This window comes from Artibeus jamaicensis, unplaced genomic scaffold, assembly GCF_021234435.1.
Source record: "Artibeus jamaicensis isolate MK-2021 breed Jamaican fruit bat unplaced genomic scaffold, CSHL_Jam_final contig_354, whole genome shotgun sequence".
Taxonomy (NCBI): domain Eukaryota; kingdom Metazoa; phylum Chordata; class Mammalia; order Chiroptera; family Phyllostomidae; genus Artibeus; species Artibeus jamaicensis.
Genome location: NW_026521803.1, coordinates 38,013,561 through 38,021,209, shown reverse-complemented (window position 1 = coordinate 38,021,209; position 7,649 = coordinate 38,013,561). Strand labels below are relative to the sequence as shown.

The window sequence follows — 7,649 nt, the reverse complement described above, 5'->3', positions numbered from 1 at the left end:
CTGCGATACCTGGAGGAGACTGGAGAAGGAGGACGGTGCCCCGCCTCTTATGTTCCGTGGACCTCTTCCTCCTTGCGGAGCAGCGTAAGGAGGCTGAAGTGAGGAGGTGGGGGATGAAGTGCAAGGTTTAGGTGGGGCTTTCAGCTGTGATGTGCCTGCAGGATTCCAGGGCACTTGGCTAGGAACCATCTCCAAATTCTCTGCTTTTTCACTGCCCCGTCCAGCAGAAGTGGAGAGGTGGGGTGAAGAGGGTGCCCAGTGGAGAGGTCAGGAGAAGTGAAGGCCTAGGACTAAGCCGAAGGGCTTTGGGGGAGTATTTCACTTGGAGAAGGCTGTTCTGAGAGCCAAACTACTTGGGGTAAAATGATATAAACTTGGGGAAAATAATAGGCAAAAAAAGATCCCAGTGGCTCATCCATGCCTTCATAATCTGATCCATGCAGTTTTGATTTTTCCATGCAAGTTACATTTCAAAACAAAACAACAGCACAAAACAGAGAAAAATCTCTATGTTAGCAGAAGAAACATGGGCGGGAGTTCAGTCTGTCACCATCTGGGTCACCAGACCAGGACTGGAAACTGAGGCAGAGCCCCTGGGCTTCCTGGAGGAGACCCCAGTGAGACGCACACTGTAGCCTCGGTCTACGGGGACTCACGCTCAGAGCCTCACTGAAGAATTCAGTCTTCCAGTGATCGGCTTGGGAAGTGTTTTATTGAACTTACCTGAAGCAGGAACTGTTTTCCTGGGAGTGTTTCATTCCGTTTAACCTTCACTGATTGAACTCATGCTGTGTCCTTGTGGACTCCACACAGTGTCGTGGACTGGGGTTGGAATGTGGAGGAAATAACCCATAAGTATCAATAAAATATGATTCCTGTACTTTAGCAGCTTATCAGTGAGATTTTTTTTTAAATATGGAGGCTTCGCGATGTCTCCTGGACTCACACATGATCAGCTCCGTCACATTTCGTTGATCAAAAAATGATCAGAAGTTCTACCCGCTGGTCCCCTTTCCCTTTGGATCTAAACACTGGTCTTGGTGGTCGTAAAAGGAGGGAAAGTAACACTGAAGCTGGCCTCACAGCTCTGTAGCGTGTGGACTAGTTTCAAACAAGGTAAAAAGAAAAGATCGCAAGTTCTGCTTGTTTGGTGGGAGTGTGAAGTGGCCCGCTTGCTGGGCTGGCGCAAATCTGTGGCCAGTAAGGAATTTGTTACACACTCACACGATAGCCTCAGTTTATTGTTATGGCATATGAGCACAGGGATTTCTGTCACAACAGAATTGTTTCTCGTAGTTGTCATTATTTGAATCGTAATACACATCATCATCAGGTAATTTTTTAAAAACCCTGACAACACAGAAGCTGCCCTTTTGTAAGGGAAATGTATATTTTAAAGGAAATCTCCATTTTAGGGGTGTCCCCCTCTCTGTATCAATAAGAGAAGAATGGCTCTAAATCACAAGAGATTCTTATCAATGAAAAGGCATCGGTTTAAGTCTGAACTGAAAAACCTTACTTTTGTTTACCATGCTGTTCTTGGTGACCTCTCTGTAACTGCCCTCCACTTCACCACACCTTCCCACTTCTGTATTGAACCGAAAACGGCACTTAAGCTGGAGTTCGAAGCTACTTTTTTGAGTTACTGATTTTTACCCAGATGTCTCCTATGTATGCAGGAGTTCGAAATGTTATTAAACTTCTGTTTCTATTTCTCTTGTTAGTTTGTCTGTTGTTGTAGGGACCCCAGCTGACAAGGAGGGAAAACGGAAGGGGCGGCTCCTCCACGGAGCCCACACCTTCCCCACGCCCTTCCCCCTGGCGTCTTCTCCTCGCCTCTCTCTTCCTCCTAAGCTTCCAGAGCCCTTCTTTGGCCTCTAACGCTTTTCCTGAGCCCATTTCTTCTACGGCTCACTTCTTCCGCTGTAGCTTTCTAAATGAGCTTTCTCTTATAAAAAAAGAAAGAAAAATAAGAGGGAAGTTATTTTTCTCCCCTACACGTCAACAACGTTGGTAAAATTTATGTAGCCTCTAAGCAAGTCCAGACTCAAGCTAGAGCATTTTCTCAAATGACAATGCATTAGGCATGACAGGAAAAGGACTCAGATTACTGCTGGTTCTGGTCCCAGTCCTCCTGATATGGGTAGGATATTCTTTTTCTCACACTGCAGACTAAAAGTCAAATGCTGTATCTCCCTAGGCTTCATTAAAATCCGTTGTCTCTGGGTATTACCTATTTATCATCTTGTCTGTGTTTGACATTTCAGTCTAAGAGGAACTCTCCAAGGGGCACAAGACATGATTCTTTCAATACTTAGATCACTATTCTCTTGCTTTTGAGTAATAAAACATAAGATTTTCTTTGTCAGGCTTAGAACACACCCAAAGCAAAATAATAATGAGAACAAATATTTGAGAACTCCTCTGAGAGTTTTTTTTGGGGGGGGAAATTGCTCTAAGAGAAGATTCCAATCAGCACAACCTTCTTTTCTAGGGAAAACATTGCTACTATCTTCCTCCTCCTTCACTCCAGTACATGTTGTCACTGTAGATTCAGCTCGTGCCACTAGAGGCAGCACGTGCTTGCATTCTGTCCAATGCAAGTCTTTTGGGAACAGGGAATAAGACTGGGTTTGAAGAAGGTGTGAAAACCATGATGGGTGGGGGGTGACCAAGTTCTTCTGGTGGAGGTACCACGTCCCACTCACCTTACAGCCCACAGAAACGACAAGCTTAGCCACTTGCACGTAGTAGATGATTGATGAAGGTTTCCTGAGCTGAGTTACTGGAGACAGGTGAGCCTTGGGATTGGACCTAAGCTCTTAATCTTTTCAGATGACCGTTAGGTCAAACCATGAGCCTTTCTTGGGACTGTGTATCCATTCTTATTTCTGTTATATATTCCTGAACGGTGGCACATGGTTATCTCTTCAACACAACATAAAATCCAAGGATATACCTCTACCTTCTGCTTTGTTTAAATGAGATTGAAATCAAGTCTACTCAGCTTACTCCATTATTAGTACATATCTTACATATTCAGAAAAGAGACTCAGATACTGGGGCAGGAGAGGGCTACCAAACCAGGGAGACTGCTAACATCGTGCAGGGGTGTCAAACTCATTTTCACCAGGGGCCACATCAGCCTCGTGGTTGCCTTCAGAGGGCCGAATGTAATTTTAGGACTGGGTAAATGTAACAACTCCTTAACTAGGGGCAAGGAGCTCAGCGCTGCCACCAGGTGGAAACAAGGTGCCAGGCTGGATAAAACCAGGTGGAGGGCCAGATTCGGCCCACAGACTTAGTGTTTGCCACCTGTGTCTTGGTGTGTACTGAGTACTATAAACACTTTGGGTGTTTATATTTGTCTATAAACAAATTCTGGAGTCAGTTTCATAGCCCCGTCTTGAAGTAGCAGAATGGCCAGACCAGCGATTGGTTGCTTCTATGTCTCACATCTAGTTTTTTGCCCATTAAAGTTATAGCCACTAAACAACTGTGCTTCCTGCAAACCTAGTGACAGCACCGTGTTGGACACGCACAGGTGAAGTATGTAGCAACAGGAGTAGTGAGGCCGACTGAAAGGTAGTGGTCACGTCTCCACCGAGGATTGATCGTCATTGTTTTTAAGGGGGAGAATAGATGTAAAGATTTCTCAGACAAGTATGGTTTCCTGGAAATACGAGTAATTGCTCCCACCGGTGTGCTCTGGAAAGGCAGCGATCGTCGCTGAGATCGCTCACGAGCTGACATTACATTTCCAGGCCGGAGTGCTGGCCTTTATCAGGGCCTCTGAGGAAACAGCGGCTGAGGTGGAGTAAGGCTGCAGGAGAGCTGACTGCGGAGACTCCCCGCTTCACATAGAAATTTCAGGCCCTTTAATAACATGAAATGGCCTGTGTACATTAAAATCTCCCATTAGACATTAGCTGGCTGTTAGACACCCAGGCAAGTAAGGATGGAGGGAAGAAAAACACAAGTTAATTTATCGTTTGTAAGTTAATTTGAGCCACAGAAGACGATGCAGTTTACTTTGAAGATCATTCTTTGTGATTCTATTCCCTGCCTCGATTTTGTACACATCAATGCATGTACAATTATCTAAAAGGAATCCCCAGTGTGCAGCTCTGTTTTCCTTTGTCTAAGACTCCTTCTATTATGAGAAAAATGAGCAAGGCACAGAGAACCCTATGATAGAGGTGGGCGGGGGAAGTCAGGGCTCCTGTGGAAGGGAGTGTGCAGAGAGAGGGAAGATCCTGAGACATTCGGGGCCAGCAGAAGGTGTGACTGGACTGCAAATAGATGGGGCAGCATGGTCAGGTGGGAGGTCAAGCCCAAGGTGTGTGGCCAGGCTCCTTGGATTTTTGTCCCAGTGACTCCTGATCCTGAAGGCAGCAAGGGCCAGACATGCTTCTTTAAGCTTTCCCTGTAGGATTTGGGGGCAAATTTCCAAAATCTCCATCACATGTATCTCTGTACTTGTACGTATAAACAGTTGTACTTGAAGCAGGAGGCAATTCCTAAGGGACGCAGAGCCCTGTTAGACCTTTGTGCATCTCTTGATTTCCTAACATTCCTGAAAGTTCTTTTTGCGAAGGAGGAGGCAATTACTGAGCCAATTCAGAATCATTAGAGATAATGTAACAACAATGTCAACAAACAGTTTGTGCTAATCTGGGCCAGATTAGCTCTGAGATGTTAACTCTTGATGACTCTACACAAATTGATAAATCCAGGAGGTATGACTAGTAACAAAAATGTCAGGTAGCTGAGTAGCTGTTTTCTTCGACTTGTTGTGTATGGAAATGTGGCGGAATCCTTTTCCAAAAATCTAAAGACTTACAGCTTTCTTAGAAGAGGTGCTGGCAAGATCCAAACCGCACTCCTCTTTATGAACATTGTAACACGTGGCACTGACTATATTAACTGATGGTGTGAACCTACCGAAATTTTACTAAAGTGCTGGAATGTTTACCAGCAAGCCTTTAACTGCCAATCACATGTCCTCTGGGTTCATAGCTTCCTGAAGGCAGCTGGCTCTGCCTCTCTGTTGTCCTTAGCCAGCCATTATTCTCTATCAGGTGGAACACAGATTTCCTTTCCTCCTGCATAAAAAAAATGAAGGGTAAGTGGGGTGTAACCAGAAAGAGACAAGAAGGAGAACACTTGCACAGGGGCAAGAGTGAGAACACCAGAAATGTGTGACGTCTAACCGAACTTGGCATGGCCAAGTGGCCACCTATAAGGGAAGCCTGAGCTGTAAACTGATGCCTTCGGGAGCCCCAAGCATGAGATAGCAGGAGGTTGATTTGTGTATCAGTTTCTTGTTGCTGTGGTAAAAAGTTACTGCAAATGTAGCAGCTTAACACAACACATACTCATTCTTTTGTACTTCTTGAAGTCAGAATTCTGAGCGGAGTCTCCTGAACGAAAATCAAGGTGCTGGCGGGACTACTTACTTCTAGAGGCTGCAGGAGAGAATTTGTTCTTGGCCTCTGTCTTCTAGATGCTGCAGCCACCCTAGTCTCTGCTGCCGCCCTCACCTCACCTTCTCCCTCCTCTGTGGCCAAATCTCCCTCTGCCTCCTGCTTGTAAGGACACATTATACTTAGTGCTCCTGTGGATAATCCAGATAATCTCTGCATCTCAAGACCCTTGACTTAAGCACATCCCCAAAGATTCTTCTGCCACGTAAGGCCACATTCACAGGGCCCAGGAATTAGGACCTGGACATCTTTGGGGGTCAGGATTCGGCCTGGCATTGTTCAGTTACTGAAGGCAGCTGGCAAATCACCCGGCACCATTGCTTTGTGATGGGAGCGTCTACAGGTCTTGGGGAAGAGTAGTAGTACATGCCCCTTCCCTCTAGGGCAAATCCGATCAATGTCAAGGTCAGCTCCTGAGCTTTCTGCTAGATCGATTGACCTCTCTCTGGAGTTACCTGGGCCAAGGATAGCCTTCTTTAAGTATGGACTGAAACACAAATATGTTTCCAAAGTAACATTGGGGAGGAAAAATTTTCCTCTATTTTCTTAGGTTTAGTGCCTGAGGGTCTGCAAATTAATCTGGCAAAAGAGATTAGCAAGAGAAAAAAAAGTTTAATCACAGATGTATGGTGGGAGTTCACAAAGAAAGGTGACTTGAGATCACTAGAATTTGGGACTTACATACCATCTTTGTAGGGGACAGGTAAGGGCAGGGAGTCACTCTCGGGAGAACAAATGACTTCTTTGGTGAGGGTGCGGGGGAATAAAGGGTGCGTATGGAAAAACAACTGACTTATTGCAAAGATAAATGAGCCCTTGGGGGAAATACATGGGAGATGGGATGGTTCTGGGACAACGTCTTTTTGAGTGGATATACCACCCCAAATGTCTCTCTTTGGCAAACACACTATTTTTTTGTTAAAGGCCATTAAGAACCAGTAATTGCAGAAGCAGCTCTAAAAACAGGACACAAGTTATGCTTTGGTAAAGGTAGTTTACATTAGAAAAACATGTTCATTTGTAAAGGTGCCTCTCCTTCTGGAACAGGAGGAACCTACCTAAATCTGCACAACACACTTCACTGAACAGCCCTTGAGTCACACACTCTTACCGGTCACCCCCCACCCAGAAGCCCCAAAGCCACTTTTCCTCGGTTTAGCCTCTAAGATGGTATATACGGTACAGCCATCGGCCTCCTCCTTTGCCTCTCCTTTCTTTGAGAAACTCCCATGGATGCACGTGTAATTAAATCTGTTATTTTTTCTCTTGTTAATCTGTCTTTTATCGTTTGATTCATGGGCCCCAGCCAATGAACCTAGCAGAGGTAGAGAGAGAAATCATTTTTTGTCTCTCCTGCGTAGCCTCTGAAAGCCTCTTGGCTCCCCGGTCTCATCATCTCTTCCTTCTTTCTTGCACACCAGCCTGCCAGCAAGAGAACCGGGGGTGGGGGGGGCGGGGAGGAGCAGCTCTGATTCTCCAGTTAAGAAGCTGCTCAGCATGAGAGGGGGCTGTGAGCAGGCGGAGGGGCGCTCCCAGCAGGAGACGCTGAGCTCTCTCACCTGGACTTCCTGGGCAGTGAAGGAGAAATTATAGGCAGTTCACGTTGGCTGCCTACCAGCCTGGGTGGCATTTCTTGAAGTGGAAGCGCTCGCAAACCCCTCCTGGGGCTGGAGCAGGTCTCACAAGCTGGAGGAATGGGGGGCAACCTTGGGAAGCTGAAGAAATCATATTGGGGCCTCAGGCCCTTTGCAGAGTTGCTTTTTCAGGACTCTGGGAATAAACGCTCAGTTGCTGATTTTAAAAATCTGATTATACAACATTAAAAAATGTCGCAATTATCTTCCTTTGATAGTTACAGGCTTCGCTTGGGGTCACTCATATCAGCCTGTGACAGAGTTTATCCTTTTTTTAAAGTCGTATTTATTTATTTTTAGAGAGAGAGGAAAGGAAGGTGAAAGAGAGGGAAACATCAATGTGTGGTTGCCTCTCATGTGGCCCCCACCAGGGACCTGGCCTGCAACCCAGGCATGTGCCCTGACTGGGAATCCAACTGGCGACCCTTTGGTTTGCAGGCTGGTGCTGAATCACTGAGCCCCACCAGCCAAGGCTCTTTATACTTATTTTTAACATAAAAATGTTAAAAATAAAAATGCATACAACCCA

The 7,649-nt window shown here is 45.8% G+C and overlaps 1 non-coding gene across 1 annotated transcript; it reads left to right on the top strand.

Annotated features, from left to right (window-relative positions):
• The first annotated feature begins 997 nt into the window (after positions 1 to 997).
• Positions 998 to 1,117, top strand: LOC119057590 (small nucleolar RNA SNORA61). The gene has a single exon (XR_005084119.2). It is a non-coding gene; the product is annotated as a small nucleolar RNA SNORA61 (small nucleolar RNA).
• Positions 1,118 to 7,649: the final 6,532 nt, after the last annotated feature.